Source organism: Rhynchophorus ferrugineus, unplaced genomic scaffold (assembly GCF_030347505.1).
Source record: "Rhynchophorus ferrugineus isolate W39M unplaced genomic scaffold, kcgeb_rfMv2 rfM5, whole genome shotgun sequence".
Lineage (NCBI taxonomy): Eukaryota > Metazoa > Arthropoda > Insecta > Coleoptera > Curculionidae > Rhynchophorus > Rhynchophorus ferrugineus.
Window position 1 is genome coordinate 18,223,127 of NW_027472584.1, and position 24,152 is coordinate 18,247,278.

Below are 24,152 nucleotides of genomic sequence, written 5' to 3' on the forward strand. Positions count from 1 at the left end.
ATTCGATAAACATTTCAAAAATAGTTATCTCTATGTGTGCTTCCATATATTTTAATCAGTTATATATATGTATATATATATATATATATATATATATATATATATATATATATATATATATATATATATATTCGATTTCATTCTCAATATTCGTTGCTTTTCTTGTTTGATATGAAGAAATCTGCTGCTGAAGACCGTCAAACACTTTCAGAAACTTAACATGTAATGATGCTACTGCTTTATATCCTAATAGTCGCTTTTAGTTTCATTGATACAAAAGTGTTAATCTTGATATTAATGAGAAAGAACGACTAGGTGGATTAAAAAATATCGCCATCTATATTTCTGTAGTTGTTAACAAATCAGGTAGCAAAAGACTCGACTATCAACATTTCCTAGAAAAGAAATAAATAAGAAATGTTTTTTCATCAATCTCGTAGAGCAACGTGGGGTTTTAGGAAGATAAATCAACATTACAGAAAATTTATAATTATTCTTATTTATAATTTATTATTTATTCTTGACTGACAATAAGTTTTAATTATTTTATAGTATTGTCAATTTGGTATTTCTGAGCTGACGTTTAAATTTTTTGTTTTTATTTAATGTTTATAAAATATCTTTTTAGAAAAAATATTGAAGAATATCGACTAACAAATATTGTGTTAAATAATAAATACCAAAAATTTTAAGTACCAATTTTATATTTTTTAATGCTTGAGAAATATCTTTAATTTTTTTTGGAAAAAATTATGTAAAGGTATTTTTTCGGCATTCCTAGTTGAGCCAACATCTCTTTCATAGTGGCATTGGAGTGTTACGAATTAAGTAACCAAAATTAAAGGTTGATACAAGTAACGAACAGTTTATAGTTTTATTTCTGTTTTCATCAATTATGGAACAAAAAAAAAGGCACGCGCTTTAGAAAAAGGGCAGGTGATATTTCGTCATTCAAAATGAATCGACGGTACATAGCACGAGTATAATTATCACCGATCTCGTAGGAGTTCTTGATTTCACGATATAAAACACGTCTTGCATTGAAAAGGCCATATGGGCCTTCTTCCGGACCAGCATTTCTTCCGGTGTTTCTTTTGTGCCGTTTACAGGGTCCACGCGTACTTTAAGGAGCGACGCAAGCCACGGATCGTCTTACCATTTCCTGCATCTGCGAAAACCTCTTTTCATCATACCTTCAGTCTTACAATCAAATAATGGGGTATAGTATTAATGTCATTATTATTTAGTTAGTGTTCATTTTTTTTTCTCGGCATATGTATGTTTTACTTGATATTATCGAAGTATTATAGTGAATAGAATAAAATTGTACGTCTTACTATTTGTAAACAATAATAAATATCTTTCCTCTTTTTATTTAAAAGTACACGGTACAGGTATTGCAATTAGTTATTAATGGTAGCTATCGATTAATTTTTCTATCATGTTGATCTCGAATATTTGATGGGAGTACTCTGTACTGGTGCATTCCACATATTTTTAAAACACTGCATAGTTTTTACACATAACTTAACTATATTAGTTCAAAGGGTTTTTGTCTCTTCAACCTCCGAGTAAGTCCACTGTTGTTGAGCAGCTGTAGTAGTTTTACGATTTAATCAGCGTTGCCAACTTGTAGATAAATCCTCAGTCTGCGGGAAAACTCATGTTGATAGGCATTATGCGGGAAAAATGCGAGAATCTTGACTTCTCATCGTAAATATGATATCGATAGTCTAGGTCAGAACATTTCTCTAGGAACTTTAAATAGGAAGTAATAATTAAAAAACATTCTCTAGGTTATATATGGATATAGCACAATTAGAAGCTAGTAAATTAGATGAGGAGTAGTTAGATCATGTTATGCCAGATTTTGATCAATATAGGCTTGAACATCATGAATGATTGAATTATTCTAGTAAATGCTACTGGAATAGTATGTTTCGCCTTAAAATCTCTATCAAAATGCTATCAAGAAAAATACGCACTACACTTCCAATGTTTCAATCCTTAAAATTACTTTTAAAGGAATCGGCAATTTTTTCTCCCCCAGCTTGAGGAATTTGATTTTGATTATTGGGGAAATTAATAAAATGGCATTACCAACTCTGATTTTTCTGTTCTACAATCTATCTTGATGTTTTTCCGCAAACCATTTAATTTATTCGCTGGCTTTTAGATTTTTGTGAATGTTCTTATTTCATACCATGGGGCCTATACCATCATCTTCTTCCTCGAGAACTATGTTAATTCATTTCTAATTACCCGATTGGCATTTGGTCAGTATTTTGTATTTGTATGAATCAGCTAAATACCTCGCATCCATCTCGATGGTACGTTAAATTGGAAACATCGTGTTTGATAAAAAGGCGAGCAAATTAGACTCAAAGTCAAGGAACTGTACTGGTTAGTCGGAACATATTCTCAACTTGATCTAAAATGAAAGAATTGGTTAATAAACCAATTATAAAACTAATTTGGACCTATGGAGTGCAAATATGGGGTTGGATTAAAACATCAAAACGATGACCTCGAAATCAAATGGATATACGAAATGATCCAAGATTTCGCCTTAAAACATGAAATAAGGTTATTAAATCACACTAACGTGGAAGCGATACAGCTACTGGACAAGATGCAGGAACAAATTTACACAAACTTTTGTAGTCTATATGTGTATTTTTAACTTTAGATTAATTTTAAAGCAATTTAATGTAATTTTAATTTGGGAAATACATACTGATTAATCTCGTACTCGTCTTGCTTATCTATTAATGCAAGTACAACAGAACAGTAGTAATAAAATAGTTTGGAAATTAAGATTGTATTAAGCATATAATGTAAGATGTAATTAATTAAAAGAAATATCTTTATTATATAAAAAAATCAGCTTCCGTATGTTTGTATTGATAAAACTCGATGTAGTAGTTGATGAAAGGATTTAAAATATTTATTCAATAAATAATTGTATTAGAATATTTCTACATATTTTTTTTTTCGAATGTAACTGTTCCGTATGTTGATTACGTAACTTATCATTTCTTCGGTATATCTATGTTCGGTGCAATACCTTCTTTTACTCTTCTAATAATTGATATCAGTTAATAGATTTTAAAATAATATTTATATTATATATCGATTATTTCGCCAAAGAAAAATACCGACATAATCTCCCTGTGAAAAAGATCACCTTTAGATGTCCAAATCATAAAGGGAGTGGATTTTGCGTGACCCTATATGGCACATAGGTCGTAAAAAAATCCACTTAAGGAAAAATATAGCGAAGAAAAGACGATTAAGGGTCGCAAAGGTTGGTCGACAGCGCTGACCGTCTGGAAATTAATAATCCAGCCGACAGATAGCGCGGCGGTCATGATAGCGAACGCTGGCACGCAAATGGAACGCCAGCCGTATCCAGATAAAATATTCAAACACCGGCATTGCAGGGCCATCACCAGTCAGTATCTGACTGAAGCAAAGTTAAAAAGGCAAAGGATATGTTTACATCATTGCTAATGAATACCCACAATTTCTTTTTCGAAGCCAATGTGTTGCTTTCTTGTGTTTCTTTTCTAAATTGTTTTTTGTCTTTAAAAAATCTTTATTTCAAATTAAATTTAAGAAAAATTATTAAAACTCGGTTGATCTCGTTATTTTAATGTTCATAAGAAATGCATTTAATGCATTATTTAATTTTAATTTAATTTAATTTTAATTATTTAATTTTAATTTTAATTTATTATTTAATTTTAATAATTCAAAAGAATAGAATAGATTTTTTACTTTACACATTAATTTATTACTACTATTCTGTTGTGTTTGCATAAGTACACAAACATAATGAGTACGGTATAAATCAGGATGCATTTTCCAAATTAAAATAAAATCAAATTACTAAAGCTAAAGTCAAGGATTACAATTATAGATTATACAAGTTCCTGTAGTTTGGTTCGCTTCAATCTTCTGATTTCCTGCGTGTTGTCCAGTAGCTTTATTGCTTCCACGTTGCTATGATTCAATAACCTTATTTCATGTTTTAAGGCGAAATCTTGGATAACTTCGTAAATCCATCTGATTTGGAGGTCATCGTCTACTTCTTCGTTGGTTATGTAGCGATAAGCATTGTTAATTCATCGAAGAACTTTGTTTTGATATCTTAGGATTACCAGATAGTTTGATGTTTTAGTGCAACCCCATATTTACACCCCATAGGTCCAAATTGGCTTTATAATAGATTGATAAATCAATCTCATTGATTTTGGGTCAAGTTGAGAGTCACTATCGTCCGACTAACCAGTACAGTCGCTTGATATTGAGTCTTTTTGTCTAACATGATATACATTTAAGTGAGCAAACATACCAACTCTTCAGTTTCAAATAACATTGCAGCTGATCGACGTAGAATAACAGTGATGGCTGGTATTAATGAAATAACGTACCAGGAATTATCCCAGAGGTTCAAATCGGGTGATTTTCGCGTGTTAGACCAAAAGCATCTCGGAGCATTAAAACACTTTGAAGATGCAATTGATTGGATGATATACAGGTCAAAGATTATTGCTAAACTCAACAAGAATTTAGTTCAACCCATTAAAAGCCTTGGAAATTGGCCAAAAAGAAGAATATTGACTACTATATACAAAATGTAGTATTTTTGCAAAGAAATATTAATAAAATATGTCGAACTAGCTTAACTAACAATATTTAAATATAATAAACATTGTAAAATCAATTCTTTTGAAATATAATATACTTTTGGTATCATATTTATTATACAAAAAAAAATTACTAATGAATATAGTGTTATTTGGTTTTGTCTATGTTTGTAACAGAAAATATCTTATCAAAAAATCACAGTATTTACTCAAGCGTTAATACTTTACGAATTAGTTATCAAGGTGACATGTTTTCTAATCTGAATATTTCATCATAAATGTCTAACATTTTTAAGATTGTTTTTAAGTTGTTTTTACTTACAAAAATACAATTTTAGAGAGTAATAAACAACGAATTATATATTATATAATTATATATGAATTATATAATTTATATTAAATAAAACTATTATAATGTTTCTAGTGTAAAATATATTGAGGAAAAAAATATATGGAATCGTATTTCTAATCGGAATATTTCATCTTCTGTTTGACATTTTTAAAATTTTTAACATTATTTTTGCTTAAAAAATATAATTTTAGAATGTTATAGTCAATAACATCAGCATAGGAATGCAGACGTAATTTAATTAATTGGTAAGATAATTAAAGTACATTTGATGTTAATTAATTATAACAGTGCCTATATCGAATAAAACTATTATTTAGTTTCTAGTGTAAAGTATATTGATGAATAAAATATATGGTTATAATGGCAACTGAATGGAGGCGATCATATTGCAATATTAAATGAAATTAAAACATAAAAAATATTTATTTCAAGAGGTAATGTTTTACTTGAAATGAATAATTACTATTGGCACGTTTGATATTCGAATAAAACGATTTGAGATTGAAATAAAACTAAACCGTCTCTGGTGGAGAAAAGAAGCACGTTCTAAAGGCACGGTGCGATTGAACGAAAGTGCTATATAAGAATCGTGAAATTGCGCGAGAGCCTCACAAAAAAGCCGCTAGGGTGGATTTAGAGCAATCGTAATTACAACATATGTTAGAAAATTCAAGAAAACCACAGGGGAGTGGTCCTGCGGCTGCTTTCATACAATTCTACGTTCACAATGAATAATTATACGGCGGGAATTAGACGGTGCCAGCTCAAAATCACTGTGATTGGAAACGGTGGGGTTTTTCGACACCACAGGCGTGCCTTTAGGATATTTTTACCCCCGTATTGTTCGACATGCTAAAAAAGGCAGTTGGTGACGATTGCGATAATATATAACTCGCACATATGCTCATACATATATATATATATATATATATATATATATATATATATATATATATATATATATATATATATATATATATATATATTGGTACCAAGTGTAACGGAAGTCAATCATTTTCGGTTTTTTCGGAAAAAATCTACATGATGTTCAAGAAAATCAACAAATTTATTTATTCAAAGTATTCCAATACTACAATTCAATTCTATACATCTTGTCCATCTTTAAGACAATTTACGGGTGCCAAAAAAACTATTTGTTCTTTGAGCAAAAACATTAATTGGGCCATTTTCTACATTCTTCGAAATTCGCAAATTGTTGCTCTACAAGCGCGTGTCCCTCGAAAAGTTGATAGTAGAACGAGATAAGGTCTGGAGAATACGACGGATGTGATAATATGTCCCATCCAAGTGCTTTCAACCCTTCCTTGATCGGTTGTGCTTTATGATGGTTGCTGATGACGGCATGTTATCGAGCTGTAATTCACCACACCACTCTGGTCCCACCAAATACCTTGGAGTCGATCGGCCGGTTTCGCCAAGTGATAACCATACTTTTTTGCGCTTAAGGTTTTGAAAGTAAATCCATTTTGAACCATGACTTTTAGCGGTTTTTTGTCTTTTGATTAAATAAGAACAGTAATGTGTGTCGCAAGTGATCGTTTTCAGGCACCTAACTTGACAATTTCAAGTTATATGACTTTCGCAAAATATAACGACGTATAGCTTTGAAACTTGATGTCAGTAGAATAAAATGACATCTGTTAGAAAAACCGATAATGACTGTACGGTATATATTTAAATATATATTTCATCTTAATATTAATAAAAATGTAGTTTTGGCTTTTTCTATCACAATGCCATTTGATGAACAATATTTCTAATTAATACCTGATGGGTATAAATGAACAAACTTGATGGTTTGCTAATCCTTGAACGCGCTACATATAATTGGTCGTGCGAAAAACGTGGATTTTCTAAATCTAAGACACAAATAGTCATTATTTAGTCTTCTCACTTAACAGTCATTGAAAACGCCAAGCTTGTTGGGAATTGTAATGGTGAGGCTGAAGAGATCATTGACATAATCCGTGGTAGAAGAGCAACTCCACTTTATAACATGATGTTCAAAATAGTAGCTTAACATTGCTAACATAGTCACATTGCTCATATTCTTTTTCTAACCAATAATTCAAGTGATTGGTGAGTCAATCCTGAATAGTAAGTTATGTTCTGTTATGTGGCATTCCGGATAAATCCAGTGAGTTCAACAGTTTTCTTAATTAAAATTAACAGATGTGTAGATGAAATTTCATTAATATAAGTAAAGACAGTGCGAATTAAAATTAAATTTTTAACATTAAATCGATTACCTTTTACCACATTTCTGGTAAAAATATAATGTCGTCACTGTAGAAGTAGAATTAAGTGCTAATGGTGCAAGGACCGGGCTATACGGTGGATGTATTTAAAATTCACAGCAAGGCTCTTTTAGTCTATGTCGAGTTACTAACAGCGTTTAGTGATGGTTGACAACGCTTATATTATCATTCTAATCATTATTGCTAATTATTATGTCTGTCCAGGTTGAACACCTCAGGACGATTAATTCTCTTCCAATCCTCCCTCCGTCCTAATTCGGCATCAACGCGGTTTTTGCAACATTGTTTGCACCACCAATGCTTCTCCGGAGTACAACCACAATTTTTTCGCAATTTTTGTCGTACATCATCCATTTTTCATTGCCTCTCTAGCGGCCTTAAGGCATGTCGAATTTTACATAGTGAAACAACGGTCTACAAAATACCCAGAAATATAATCCCAGATGTTGAACACGGGCGGGGTGCCAGCAGCGCCAACTAGAACCAGATAACGAATAGCTGGCGACCCCGAGACTTTTATCTGGGATGTAAGTGAAGGATATTTCCATTCATTCAGTACTCGACCATCGTTTGGTTTAGACGTGCCACCACCGATTGCCCAAGCTTCGTCTCCAGGTAACACCACTGCCATCCGTTTTATCTATTTTGTATTTTCCACATTTTTACATTACTTCAATAAATAACGGTCACAGAATGTAAACACCACTGTTTCAATTCGTTTTACCTTCATTCACCGAGCCATCTAATTTACCCTAAACCTCTGATCATTTATTTCGAAAATTATTGGATTTCTTTTCTAATGAGGAGATATTCACAATATATGATATGAAAAAAAAAGCAAAATATGATTATTCTCCAGGAATCGAAACCGAAAACCCATTATTACAACAAAATACCGAAATTATTTTTCCACAACTTAACGTATGACACACGTCTGTTAAGCGTAGTTTTATCGCCAAAATATGTCGATAATAATTTAATATAAGAAAATTGTTCTATTTTATTATCTAAAGTACTCTGAGAATTCCATTAATATTTCAATACGCAGCCAATATCAATACGTTCTTTTTCTACAAATTATTTATTATTATATTATGGATCCCTTTAAAAAATAATTTTAACATGAAAAATTATGTTGTTGTTTACTAGAAATCTATTATCTTTTTCATAATAAATCGATGCCTTATTCTCCTGATTTATTTCCGTTTCACTTATATTCCCTATATTTGTAAGGCCTGTTAATAGACATCGACTCCATTAATACATACATATATGAATTCATTGTAGGAACGTATCGTGAACGGTTTCAACGCTTTAAAAACAAAGGGAATAGAAGGCACAGAGTGTACAAAAATGCATAACTGGGAGCTCAAACCATAACGGGAGACGTGATCAAGTAATCTTATAACATGGCTACCTTTTGCTTCTTGTAAAATACTTGTAAACATTTCAATTGATCATGATTAAATGGCTTTTTAAATTGATGGATTAATTTTCGTATCATTTTCAGATAATAAATTGAAATATTGAATATAAAATAATTATCATATTAGATGGATAAGTTTGTTTATTTAATTAAATGCATAGTACGATATTTTTATCAATATAATCCGTCTTTTATCGTAGCGATATTAAATGGTTCGACGCCACTGACAAAAGAGGAGTTTCCGACATCAACACTCGAAAAACTTTGTCAACTAGCATGATTGCCGCCGCCATGTCAACTCCACGGCTCCCTCTAACGGCTTTGCCATTGTGACTGGCATTTCACAATCCGAAGATGTCAAATTAAAAGGAATAACCCATAACCCTCGTTAACCGTTTTTTTAGCGCAATAAGAAAAAAACCACACTTTTTAAATATTCAGCTTAAATGATGCCCTCATTTATTTGTTAATTTACCGGGATTCAATGTTTGCAATGTTAAATACTGAAAATGATAACTTAAAACTCATAAATCAATTTTTTAACTGATCTGAAATCTACAAATATTTCTTTCAGTGTGAATTAATTTTCAAGGAATCTTAATAAATAGCCGTAATTTATGTTAAATAGCATTGCTCACTTTTGTAACTAAGTTAACAACAATGTTCTCCCTTTTCTATCCATTATGTGTAATTCTATTACATTGATTAAGTGTAAACAGCCTATATTTTCAGTTTCAAAGCTGTTACGAATTTACATTCCATCTTTTATAGGACATTCTCTGTTTAATCTAAATAAAAGGGACGTTGAAAGTCATTGAGTGTGGTTAAAAATTTATTATGATCATTATTCTATGATTCGATTCCATCCGATCCTCTATCCATTATTAAGATTAGTTATTGAATAACTAAATTGAACAAAATGAATGCAACATTGATAGAAAACAGTTATTTAATCAGAAACTCGTCAAAATAACCCTAAGACATATATAAAAACGATTTAGCCTATAGTATGATTGATATAGTGTGTTTAGTTTGGTGTGATAATTAATTAGTGTTTGTATCTAAGGACTGACCAGAACTGAAAAAGTGTTTAGAATTAAGGGTTTTTATTGGTATTAATATAGGATGATCTGTTGTGAATGAATTGTTAATTAAATTGAACGATTGATAAGGTTGAAATGAATTCTTGATAAGAATTGAAACTTATGTCTTATTTAATGTATTGTTAATAGGAGAATTAGTTTTTGTTTTTCTCATTTTTGTGAATTAACCCAAATTGTATACTACGTATATGTAAAATATTTCTCAGGTCGGCTATGCGATGTAGATCCAAATAATTAATGATCAGAACGAGCAATGTCTGGTGATTACGTCGGATACAGCGAATATTTCTATTTAAGAGTATCCATGCTCATTATCACGATTTGTGCTATATATATCCGAACGTTGTCATCATATAAAGTCAATTCATTGCTTTTCTACTTTTATAACAAGCTTTTTTCTTGCAATTTAGACACAAACGCACCAATTGCAATATATTGTATTCTCTCGTAACGGTTTGTTTCGGTTTGAACTTCCAGTTCACCATCTTCATATAATTTCTATTTCTATTTCAATATTTTTGGTTTTTAAATTGCTGAAAAACCTGACGGTAAATTCTTTCACACAAGTCAGCCTTAAAAAAAGAAGGTGTAACGAACTAGCCACTCTTACCAAAGCAACATGGCTAGAATGTTTAGAGTCAATCTAGGAGAAGAAAATAAAGGATGATAAATTAGGTGTATTAAATATAAGTAATAATTAAGATAAGAATAAATACAAAAACAGTATAAATAATGGAATTAAGATATAGATAAACCACCAAATCGGTTCAAATTAAATTAGTTATGCAATTTTGAAGAATACTATGATAAAAATATCATCCAATTATCGCGTAAGTACCATATAAACTAGATTAAGGATTTCTTTTCGGTACTGTTATGATTTGTCGGATATATATTCATCATGATTCGTATTCAGTTCTTCTATTCGATATAACATAGTTAGCTGGTTAAATTTACATAGTAAAATTAACTTACAAATTAGCTGAAAGTAGAAACGTCGTTCAATGTCAATAAAGCGAAAATCACGCAATTTAAGGGCGTGATGGGGAAGGGAGGGGAATTGATTTATACGCCGTGGTACGAACTTTGTTACATATACATGAATTGGAAGCAATAAAATTAAGTGAGTGGGCGGGCAAGTTTGAAAACGACCTTAGGACACCAAGCACATCAATTTCCCAGATACTTGTTTGTTATGTGGTCTTGCTTTTACACCCTTTATGTTTTATTTACATGCCGGGGGTACCTTCCCAAGCGTGTCATTTAATTGCCACGGTCTTATATTAAGTTGTGTATAATCGTCGTTTTTATATAATTGGACTCGCTTCTGCCAATTTAATATCACATCGAGCGTGGAAAATGTTTTATTGCCTTCGATTTTTTTGATATACTCAATTAATATATCAACAAATATTTTATAACGGTCCAATGCACGAACAAATTGTTTTTGAAAACTGGCAAATAAATATCAATTAATTATTTAATTATTATTATATAAATATATAACTAAAACTATATAATATATAACTATATTAATTATTATTATCATTTTATAATAATATATTATTATACCAATTTATAATCCTAAGCACATGTATTTCAACAAGGTACATTGTACAACAAGGTGTATTTCAACAAATATAAACACGATTTAAAAAAACATTGATACATAAAATTATAAAATAGGTTATACAGGAAATATAATATACAGGCTATATAAAAATATAAGAAATATCCGAAACAAATAATATAAGAACGAAAAATAATCTTTATTAATTATTTTAAATAATATTTTGTTTAAAATATTCTTTTTCTACTCTTATGCAATTAATATATCAGGAAATATTTCTGAATGCTCAAATACACGAACAAATTGCTTTTAAAAACTGGCAAAAAAAATGAAAAACATTTTACTGATTTATAATTATAAGCGTATGTATTTCAATAAATATAAACACGGTTTTAAAAAATATTTGATCCAGAAAATTATAAAATAAGTTATTTAGCATATAAAATATAGTGATTATCAAAAAAAAAATAATGATAAAAATCTCAAACGAATAATATAATAACTAAAAATAATAATTATTTTTTAAAAGATGTTATTGTATAAAATATTCTATCTTCTACCTTTATCGAATCAACATGTCAAGAAATAATTCAGAAAGCTCAAATACACGACAAATTGCTTTCAAAAACTAGTAAATAAATATCAAAAATATCTACCAATTATATAAAATAGGTTATACAGTATATAAAATATAGCGATAATAAAAAAACATAATTATAAATATCCTAAATCAATAACATAAGAACCAAAAATAATCTTTGCCAATTTCTTAAAACGAATGGTATATATATATATATATATATATATATATATATATATATGTATATATATATTATTTATAAAATACAAAAAATAATCTTTTTTTAAATTATATTATTGTTTAAAATATCATTTTCTATACGTTTCGTTACACTACGCACATACATATTATTCGGTAACTATTGATGCAAGTTTGTAAACAGTTTAAAAGTAATTTAGTTATGTTCGAGTACTTAACAGAAACAATGCAATTCTTGAGTACCATTTAAAATCATAAAAAATGTAAATATTGATTGATATTCAGACTTGCTCTTTATTCGACAGGGGTATGGTATATCAAAGAACATGTGGCCCTAACTAAGCTTTTGTTTTTGGTTAAGGACCTCTTGGTGCCCTCTGTATACTTCTATCGGCTAACAAAAAGTGTTGGAAGGCTTTGATGACTACCATATAGACGTATTGTAGACGTTTTTTCTAAATTGTTATAGAAAACAAACTAATTCAAGTTTAATATTATATTACACTGCAATTATATATTATTATTATTAATAATTATAAGTGCTGTAAAAAAGTGTTTTGTAAAACTTATATTGAAGCCATATACTCAGATAAAATAACAAATTATATCTGTATATATCTATAATATTAGGGAAGAGGATAATTTACAAGTAAATCTTAAAGAGCCATAAAATTCCATACATAGAATGTTTTTGAGCGAAAATAATACTTCAAATATAAAAAGCGGAGTAATATTTGTAATAAATTGTTTATTCATCTATTTATTATTTATAAACCACTATCACTTGTTTGGAATACGTTAATTTTGCCAATTTACAGACAAATTCAGATGATACAAAGTTGGATGAAGGTGAGTTAACAATTATATATTAGAAACTAATTAACGTAATACAGATAGTAATAATATTATAAGTATACAAATAAGTTTCCACCGTTCGAAAAAAGAAGATACCACCAATAAGTTATGTAGCAATTGTTCATATCATGGGATATAAAAAATATGTATCAACTCTGCAAAATTTATTATGTTACATATCTTATATATATTTGGCGGGCTGCTTTGATTTACTTCGTTTTCTTAAGGCTGAGTTATGTGAGAGAAATTATCTTGAGTGTTTTCAACCGTTTGTGAACGGAAAATTTGATGCTAAGAACAAAAATGTTGAGATAAAAACCTAAATTATATGAAGATGATGAACTGGAACTCTAAATCTAAAGAAATCGCTATATATTGCAAATAGTGTGTTTTGTTAGATGAAAAATGGTTGTTATAGAAGAAGAAAAGCAAGTAACTGACTTTACATGACGACAACGTTCGGCCATATATTGAAAAAATCGTGAAAATTAACATGGATACTCTTAAATTGTAATCTTCATTGCATCCGTGATAGTTACCAGACATTGCTCCTTCTGATTATTAATTATTTCGATCTATGTAGCATGTCTAAGCAACATTTTAATCAATTTAGGTTCATTCGTGTGTAAAACTAAAAGATGAAGGTCAGAAAATTGCGAAAAACTAATATTTGGTTATTGACAATACATTGAATAAAACATAAGGTTCCATTCCTTAAAAAAAATCACAGTTTTACGACGTATATTTATGTATACTTCCATTATATAATAATTTGTTGTTTGTTGACTATATAAATTGGTTCTATTTTTTCCATTATAAAAGAAACTACCTATGACACTCATGTATTATTATATTTTGTTTATTATATTATAAAAATAAGATATTGTTTAGTTGTAAGTATTTTTTTTGTCTTTAAAAATATATCAGAGAAAAGTAGGAAGATATTCGGTTTGAATGTATTTTTATTATTGCTATTTATATGACAATATGATTACCAAATGTGGATAATCAATAAATTATTCACCATAAATAATTCAGATAAACGCGTATGTGATGAAATTGGCTTCGCAGCCAACAAATAAAAATTAGACAATTATGATTCTATGTATGTAAATGACATTTGTATAGGTGTGATTGAGATCGCTTGAACTTCTATTAAAAAAAAATGAGTTTTCGGCTATGGAGGTCGACAAAATATTTTCAACAAGTCCGAAAACAATAACTCATATTATCCATTACAGGTCGGAAATGGGTGACAGCCAGCATGATTTTCCGTGTAAAATGATTTATTCATGTTGGAAACATAACAGGTTAGATAAAATTAATTAAAGTCACATTGTTGTCCAGGTTTCTATTAACCAAGATTATGTATATGATTTAAGCTTTTACCACACGCGAGTATATTGTCGTTTTGATTAATTTCACAGTTAAAATTTTAAATTTACGATGAGTATTTTGGTAATAATTTGTCGTGATTCATATACATCTGATGTGGTAGTTTTTTTTTGTTAATTACGAATATTTAAAAACATATATTATATATATAGCTCGTGTCCTTAATTATTTATTTGTAATCACAAGCTATTATATATGATAACGATAAAATAAGAGGGGATACTTACCAAAAATTATAAAAATCCTGGAAAATAGACAGCATATGATGTCACAGTGAATCACAAAACTTTTCGTCGAATTTCGTAAAAACCTAGTGTTTATAATGCACAAAAAAAAGTATCGTCTATAAGCCGTTCACTTAAACATTCCTTTTCGGTCCTCGTGTAGTGATGTATGCACTGTTTTGAGATGACGAAAAATATTTTTAAAAGATTTATGTAACGTGAAGACTTGAGTAGTGGTAGCTGGTCAAAAGGGCAATCGCAGAAAGCAAGCAGTTGTTGACAGTACCATAACCTTTGCCCCCTCTTGCATCGCAAAAGCGCAGCACCAAGACACTGGTGTAAAGAAGGGCCATTTGCATAAATTTGGTGTAGAGCATCCTCATCCTTGTTCGGAATTCTCTAGCGCCAATCGAATGCTGGGCTCTCAATATCGACCAATGACCGCGTCTCGGTAGAGCTTTCGGATTAGGGGGGGCGTGGCCTCAGGGAGGATCCTGTGTAGTCCCAAGGGATGGCAGATGTGCAGAGGCGCGCTGCTTTACGGGAGGCCATTTAGGGAGTCGGGTCACCTGCCTCGGCCGGCCTTTTACTGCTCGAAAAAAGATCCAGTCGATCGAGGAAAATATCGTCGCTAGAAGTATTACCGCAATATGTCTCGTTATTTTTCAAAAAAATTTATCTAAAATTTTATTTTAGATTTATTATTTGATATGAAAACTGTTAAATATTACATCATTATTTATATCTGATACAATATATTTTATATTATATATAGATTAATGAAAATTACAAGAATTATTTCTCAAAGTTGATGTACCAGGTATACTGGCAAGTCATTACCGTTTTTTTATTTGGAAAAATCAACATCATTTTCAAGAAAATGAAAAAAAATATATCCAAAGTTTTGGGCCGTTTAATTATATACGTTTCGACCATCTCTCAGACAATTTATGGATACAATTCCAAAAAAAACTGTTTGTCCTTTGAGCAAGACCATTCATCGACCTATTTTCTAACTTCCTCGAAATTGGCGAAGTGCTGCTCTGCAAGCCCGTGTCCCATTGATGTGAAAAGTTGATAGTCAGACGGGGCAAGGTCTGGAGTGTGCAGCGGGAGCGATAATATGTCCCATCCAAGTGGAAGCACTTCCTTGACCGGTTTTGTTTTATAAGACGGCACGTTGTCGTGCTGTAAAATCACTTTACCTTGTCTTTGGGCCCATTCTGGACGTTTTTTCGATCAATGTATAGTTCAAATTGATTATTTCTTGTCGGTGGCGATTACTATTAACTGTTTCACCAGGTTTTGACTGTTGGAAATACACCACACTATTTTAGTCCCACCAAACACAGATCATTGTCATGCGACCAAAACGATTTGGCCTTTGGAATCGATCGGCCGGCTTCGCCAGATCATAACTATGATTTTCTACGCTTAAGGTTTTAAAAATATTTCCACCTTTCATCACCCATCACTATTCTATGCAGAAATTACTTCCAATCAAACTTTTGAAACAGCATCTCACAGACGATTTCTCCATTTTTCATTTGCTTGTCGTTCAATTAATGTGACACCCATCTTCCCATCTTTTGGATTTGGATCACCTTTGCTCGTAATTGGTCGCTAATCGTTTCTTTGATTACATTTATCGTTTCTGCGAATTATTTTTAACTTTTTCGATCTATCAGTACGTTATTTGTTTTGCAATTATTATCGTTATCGAAATCATCGCCACTATTGAATTAATTGAGTTTTTAATGTTCGAGCATTTTCACCGTTAGTTTCTAACAACAAATGATGACTTTCAGCGGCTTTTTCCTTTAATTAAATAAGAAATGTAATGTAAATGCACATTTTCAGGCACGAAATTTCATATTTTCAAATAGGTATAAATCTATGACAGTGTTACTTTCACAAAATATAACATGTATTACTTTGAAGCGTGTCACTAAAAAATGACATATTAGAAAGACCGGTAATCTGGTACACCTGGTATAGTTTAAACATGACGATTAAAAATATTGTGATAATGATATTTATGGTATTTCGTATTAATACCTATATTGGTAATATCTATATATATATATATATATATATATATATATATATATATATATATATATATATATATATATATATATATATATATATATATATATATTACCAATATAGGTGTTGAAATATTGTTTTATTGTCATAATTTAATATAAAAAAACATTGTTTCTATCATTAATATAAATTAGCTACAGAAGACTTCTTTTATTTGAAGTTTATTTTATTTAACGTATTGTCCATTGATAACCCGTACTTTTCCCATCTTTAAATGAACGAATGAATGAATGTTGAAAATCAGCTAACATATAACAAGTCGTACTAGAATTGATTAGTTTTTTTTTGGTTTATATATATATATATATATATATATATATATATATATATTTAGAGTGACAATGATATCTATTCTATTTCATACTACCAGACAACTTTTTATTTTTTATTAAATTGCCCAATTTTTAATAATTTTGTAGTCCTTTTCGACTTATTTTCTAGTTTGTTTACTATTTAACACTTTAGAAGAAGTCTACAATCGGTTAATGAAAAAGTTTTTAATAAAATATCTGTTCGAACACTATTTTATATTGCAAACAGTATTTCAAACTATATTATTTATTAGTTCACGTATTAGTTTCATCATAATCATCATTAATCCATAGTTACTGTTGTGGGAGGGGGGGGGCTGTCTACTTCTTCTTAACTATTCATTTATTTTATGGTTTCCTATTTTCAAATCGCTTTCTGGACTGGAACCACGTCTTTTTCGGAGCCTTCCCTGAATCTCCAAAAGATCGTTTTAGCATTAATCTAAACATAATAATTAAACATATAGTGACAATGATATTTCTTATGTTTCATATTAATACATATAAATATTACTAACCTATAAAATAAAATCTATCCTATTATCTATTTAATTGTTATGTGTTATCTATTTAATTTATGGCATTTGTTCTATTTCTCCAGTTAATGAATTTGTGGAAAACATCTTTGATATTGTCATGGGAGTTGTTTTTAATAATTTTTTGGTTTCCCTCGACGTTCCAAAATGTTAGCTATCTGACAGCTGATCGGTTGAATGGTGAATCGGTCCGGTTGTCAGATGTACGCTAAATTATTCAAAATATTAGTTACAATTATTACAAGTTATAAACCGGCAAACATTATTTTAGCCCTTTGATTATTTTGATAAATTTTAAGTCGCCGTAAGCCGTTATATATCATATCACTTTGTTTGGAAATGTCGAAAACAATAAATATTCAGGGTCACACATTGATTGCAAATTTAATAGGTTATTTCGGAAAGGAACGAGATAATGGTGGTCCCCTTTTGCTGGTAAATTCCGTTAGAGAGGTAATTATTGATGATATTAAATAATATAAGTCCCTACAATTTTATTGAAAATGTTTTTAGCGGGATGCTGCCGCGCTAATAAAATGGCTTATAAAATTAAATATAATATTTAGATTCACCCAAGAAAACACGTCTACATACAAAGTGGGTGACGAATCTTGACCATCTTGATATTGGCTATATCGGAAACCAAATATACATAATATATAAGAACTGTAAGTACACAAACTATTTTATCGATACAAACATATTTTAATAAAATTATTTTAGAGAAAATTGTCTGTCTGGAAAGTATACATAAAAGAACAAGGGACATGCAGCTTTTTGAGGGATGTAAGACATCCTTTCATACACTTTTACAGGGCATAGGGTTTAAATGGTGTAAAGATAACCCTTGGAGAGGTTTAATGGAACTTCCAGACATTGTCTTAAAAATAATTCAATTTTAAAAGCATAAAATAGGACCAAGGAAGATAAACTATTTGAATTTGTGTATCTTGATGAAACTTGAATATTTCAAAGTGATTCATTGTGGCACTTTTGGCAAGACAGTAACAAAAAAAGTGTAAAGACAACAAAAATTGATGGAAAAAGGTAAAAGTTACAATAGCATTCGATTAGGTTTTGTTGGTCATTATATTTATTAATAATTAATTGCAGATATATTGCTGATCGAAATGGGTATTCCATTAAAAACTATTTGGATAAGTTGAAAGAAGCATTGTCAACCATAACACCTTCGGTTTGGATAAGATAAACTCGATAAGACATACAGAGGAAGTAATTGATAAATGGTGGAATCGTAAACATGTTTTAGGCAGATTAGAAATTAACAGTTTAGTAATTGAATTGGACAGTGAATCGGAAAGTGAAAGTGACTGAAGGAAACTTTCAGCATATGTGATAATGCTGGAAATTCCTGAGACAGAGTGATGAGAGTGGAAACAACTAAAGGAATGCATACAATTGATCGAATATAACTGTAGAAAATGCTATTGTAGGGCGTGAAAGATTTGTGTGGACAGATATGATTGTAGTTGTTTAAAATTAAATATAAGCATTAGGTTAGCACGTATGAGGAGATAATGAACACCAACTGTTTTGTAGATATTATAAATGCATTAGACAGAATTCAGCGATTAATTTTATGAAGAATGGTATACGCTGATAGTAATAGCAGAAGCAATATATAACAGAAGAAATAAAATATACAGTGACAACAAGATGACTTGACAAGTAAACACACCAGCGAAGGAAACGAGAACTAAACGTAAAAATGCTCTCGAATGAAACTAAAAAAAAGGTTTCTCAGATATAAAATTATTTTTTGTGTTAATTGTGAAAGATTTGTGTGCACAGATATGATTGTAGTTGTTCAAAATTAAATATAAGCACTAGGTTAGGACGTATGAAGAGATAATGAACACCAACTGTTTTGTAGATATGATAAATGCATTAGACAGAATTCAGCGATTAGTTTTATGAAGAATGGTATACGCTCATAGTAATAGCAGAAGCAATATATAACAGAAGAAATAAAATATACAGTGACAACAAGATGACTTGACAAATAAAGACACCAGCGAAGGAAACGAGAACTAAACGTAAAAATGCTCTCGAATGAAACTAAAAAAGAGGTTTCTCAGATATAAAATTGTTAATTAGGTGGATTAGTCCTCCAGGGGGAAACTCTACCTCGTAGATGGTATAAAAAAGAGTTCAATGCGATCAAGACAAATCTAACCTACAAACTATTATACCTGTGTTCTTAATTGTAGTTTCAAGTCATTCGATAGTACATTATATGTATTAGATGTACTATAATGTTAAAATAAATTATATTTGATAACATTTTTGTTCAATTATTTTACTTAGATTAGAATTTTCATATATGTCAAAGCCAAAGTGAACTAAAACTCAGAGTTGATACGGCAACATTGCAATATTTCGACGTCACAAACATCCATGACGCATTACTAAAGAAACTTTGAATAGACTATATGTAGGGCATCATCACATGATTAATTTTACAGACTATGTTGTTGGAGAATTGATCCTCCATTTTCATATTAATGATCCGTATATTAACAATAAATTGTTTTAATAAGTGTTTCTGCAAAAAGGAACTAAGGACATATCCTTAGATTTTGTCTAAATATAACTTAACACTTTACTCAGAGATGCGTCTAGTTCAATTTAATCTAATATAAATTTACAGATATCTATTTTTAATTAACTATATAATAATAAATTAAATCTGTTTTTCATATTTTAGTATAGATGGGAGTGTAAACAAACAATGTAAACAAAATATTTAATTTTAAGCCCAGGATCTCAGGTTTAGTTTATTTAAGCATATAGTTTATAGATCCATAAAATATTATTGATACTATTTTAACGTGTACTTATATTGAAGTAGTTATTGTTTTATAGATATCAAAATAAGATAACGCAAATTAACCTTCTGTTCGTGTGTGTCATGTCACTAGACGTCCTAAACGGTTGAAACTATTTTGATGAATATGTTTTATTTTACTGAATTGACGGTAACTGAATTTATAACTATTTTTTCAGTGTTACATAATTGAGATGTTATACTGAAAAATAATTATGCTCGACTAACAGAGTATTATTAAGAAAGAGGGTATTGTTGAGACCGAACAAAACAATTGTGTAAAACCAGTTGTAAACATCTATTTAGGAGCATTACATCTAACGACAGTGGTAGGCCGGTCCTTTACAAGGCGGTAGACGAACCTGACCCACAGTCCATATCTTTCGACAGCTGGCTTTTAATCCGAATTTAGTCTTGTAATCAATTAGTAGTATTGTGTTGAAAGATAAAGAACATGTCTGGTAATATGCGAAGGATTATCATAAATGACTTGTAATAATTAAACAAATTACTTAAAGTTAATATCAAAGTGCTACCTACAATTTTGTGTTATTTATATATCGGTTTCCTATGATGTAATTTTGTGAATTGTATTAAAAATAGGTACATATCTAAAAAGAACCGACGGTCCTTGTTTAATCTTCAAACATAAGGAGAACACTTTGTTCGCGTTAATTGTTGATTAGTAGATTGTTCTGTATGTTTAATTAAATGTACTTCATTAAAGAATTATACCAAATGCTTTGATTCTCTTGACCCTTCATCTTAGTTCAATATAATTTAAATGCTGAAGTTTTGGTGTTAACGTGATAATGATATCTTGTTACGAATCTCTTAAACTTCTTCATCCATTAATTCCTTAATCAAAAAAATCATAATCATCGTTCGTTTTGATCATTCGAATTGTTTGATTTTTTCTTAAATAACAGTTTTTCATTTAGTATTAGAGATTATTGAGTTATTCGATGTTTATAGATCATGGAACACTGCAAATTACATTTTCGATATTCAATATTTTTGAATCCAGTCACATAACTTTTACGCTACGTAGAAGAACATATTCACCTGTCTATATTAATAATTGTGAACTCCGGCAAGCAGAGGATGCTAAATATCTTGGTATGCACCTATATCGACGCATATCTTAGAAGAAGCACATACTCGCCAAACGGAAACACCTTGGATTTGAACTCTATCAAATGTATTTACTTATCGGGCGCAAATCCAAGTTATCATTAGATAATTAGATATTATTGTATAAATCTATACTCAAGCCTATTTGGTCCTATGGAATCCAACTATGGGGAACCGCTAGCAAGTCTAATATATACAACGGTTCCAAAATAAAGTATTGCCTGCCATTGTCTATACACTACTACGACTATGTCTCAAATGAAGTGATATAACGCGATATGCCTCTTGAATCAATAATCGAGACCGAACAAAACAATTGTGTAAAACCAGTTGTAAACATCTATTTAGGAGCATTACATCTAACGACAGTGGTAGGCCGGACCTTTTCAAGGCGGTAGACGAACCTGACCCACAGTCCATATCTTTCGACAGCTGGCTTTTAATCCGAATATAGTCTTGTAATCAATTAGTAGTATTGTGTAGAAAGAAGAAGAACGTGTCTGGTAAAGTGCGAAGGATTATCATAAATGACTTGTAATAATTAAACAAATTACTTGAAGTTGACATCAAAGTGCCTACCTACAATTTTGTGTTATTTATATATCGGTTTCCTATGATGTAATTTTGTGAATTGTATTAAAAATATGTACATATTTAAAAAGAACCGACGGTCCTTGTTTAATCTTCAGACAAACATAAGGAGAACACTTTGTTCGCGTTAATTGTTGATTAGTAGATTGTTCTGTATGTTTAATTAAATGTACTTCATTAAAGAATTATACCAAATGCTTTGATTCTCTTGACCCTTCATCTTAGCTCAATATAATTTAAATGCTGGAGTTTTGGTTTTAACGTGATAATGATATCTTGTTACGAATCTCTTAAACTTCTTCACCCATTAATCCCTTAATTAAAAAAATCATAATCATCAATCGTTTTGATCATTCGAATTGTTTGATTTATTCTTAAATAACAGTTTTTCATTTACTATTAGAGATTATTGAGTTATTCTGTGTTTATAGATCATGGAACGCTTCAAATTACATTTTCGATATTCAATATTTTTGAATCCAGTCACATAACTTTTACGCTACGTAGAAGAACATATTCACCTGTCTATATTAATAATTGTGAACTCCCGCAAGCAGAGGATGCTAAATATCTTGGTATGCACCTATATCGACGCATATCTTAGAAGAAGCACATACTCGCCAAACGGAAACACCTTGGATTTGAACTCTATCAAATGTATTTACTTATCGGGCGCAAATCCAAGTTATCATTAGATAATAAGATATTATTGTATAAATCTATACTCAAGCCTATTTGGTCCTATGGAATCCAACTATGGGGAACCGCTAGCAAGTCTAATATACACAACGGTTCCAAAATAAAGTATTGCCTGCCATTGTCTATACACTACTACGACTATGTCTCAAATGAAGTGATATAACGCGATATGCCTTTTGAATCAATAATTTCAATTTCCCATTATGCTCGCTATTCAGCTAAATATGTGAAGTGACAGTGAAGTGCGTAAACTAAAACGTCTAACACCGTCCGATCTGACTATATATATATTATATATATATATATATATATATATATATATATATATATATATATATATATATATTATATATATATATATATATATATATATATATATATTATATATATATATATATATATATATATATATATATATATATATATATATATATTTGCTGCCGAATCTCATCAAGCGTTTTCAAAAACGTATGGTGATGCTGCCACGTCATATCCGAATTGTCAGTTTTGTTTTTAATGATTTACAAGTAGTGACTTGGCTGTCGGTTTGAAAGTCGTTCGAAAATAATTAATTGCAAGATTTTTTGGACGAAATAACTTTAAGACTGTTTAGAATTTGGTGAATTAAACTTCTTGAGACCTTTACATGCATTGGGAAAGATCCAAAAACAGTGAAAATTGTTTGCCAGGCAAAGAGGAATAGTTTTTTATGTCGTACTGTAACTGGCGATGAAATGTGAATCTTTTATGACAATATCAAACCCAAAAAGTCATGAGAATTTCTGCCCCACCCAGTATACTCACCAGGCAGAGTCCCTCTGGATTGTCACTTCAGATCCGATTGTTCACAGTTGCGAAAACTGACAAACCAGCCACGCTATGTTGCTAAAAAGATAGGAAAAATTGTGGAAAATGATAGAAAATGTATATTGTACCAATTTTTCCTAAAAATGCCCTTTTAAAGTGAAAAACTTATATAGTATAATTAAATATAACGTAATATTAAGCTAAATATGTTATTATAAGAAAGATATAATATTTAATATTCTATTAGTTTATTTATTACGTTATTAGACATTATTAGTGAAATAACATAACGAAATGTACTGTAATTCTACCTAGGTCTTTTTTGTTATTAATTTAATTGAATCTATACGTTTTATGACATAATTTGGTACCTTCCCCCATCATCTTATTTAATACAGCGTAGCATTAATGTTGCTACGAACAAAATACGAATAATGGGGGATTTGTTATACCGTACGATGGCAGCACGGCGGTAAGATGGAT

General features: G+C 30.2%; 1 protein-coding gene and 1 long non-coding RNA gene across 3 annotated transcripts in view; one reads left to right on the plus strand and one right to left on the minus strand.

Moving 5' to 3' along the window:
* Positions 1-14,936, minus strand: part of LOC143197038 (uncharacterized) — a 35,032-nt gene extending 20,096 nt beyond the window's left edge. The window contains exon 1 of the mRNA XM_076405089.1: positions 14,638-14,936. The gene's annotated coding sequence lies outside the window, so the exon portion shown is untranslated. The remainder of the gene's footprint in view (positions 1-14,637) is intronic.
* On the plus strand, positions 7,837-11,540 carry LOC143196833 (uncharacterized). 2 transcript variants are annotated; one of them, XR_013005858.1, is made up of 3 exons: positions 7,837-7,898; positions 8,571-8,679; positions 8,910-11,540. It is a non-coding gene; the product is annotated as an uncharacterized LOC143196833 (long non-coding RNA). The 2 variants fall into 2 exon arrangements; XR_013005857.1 differs by lacking the exon at positions 8,910-11,540 and having other exon boundaries at positions 8,571-8,765.
* Positions 14,937-24,152: the final 9,216 nt, after the last annotated feature.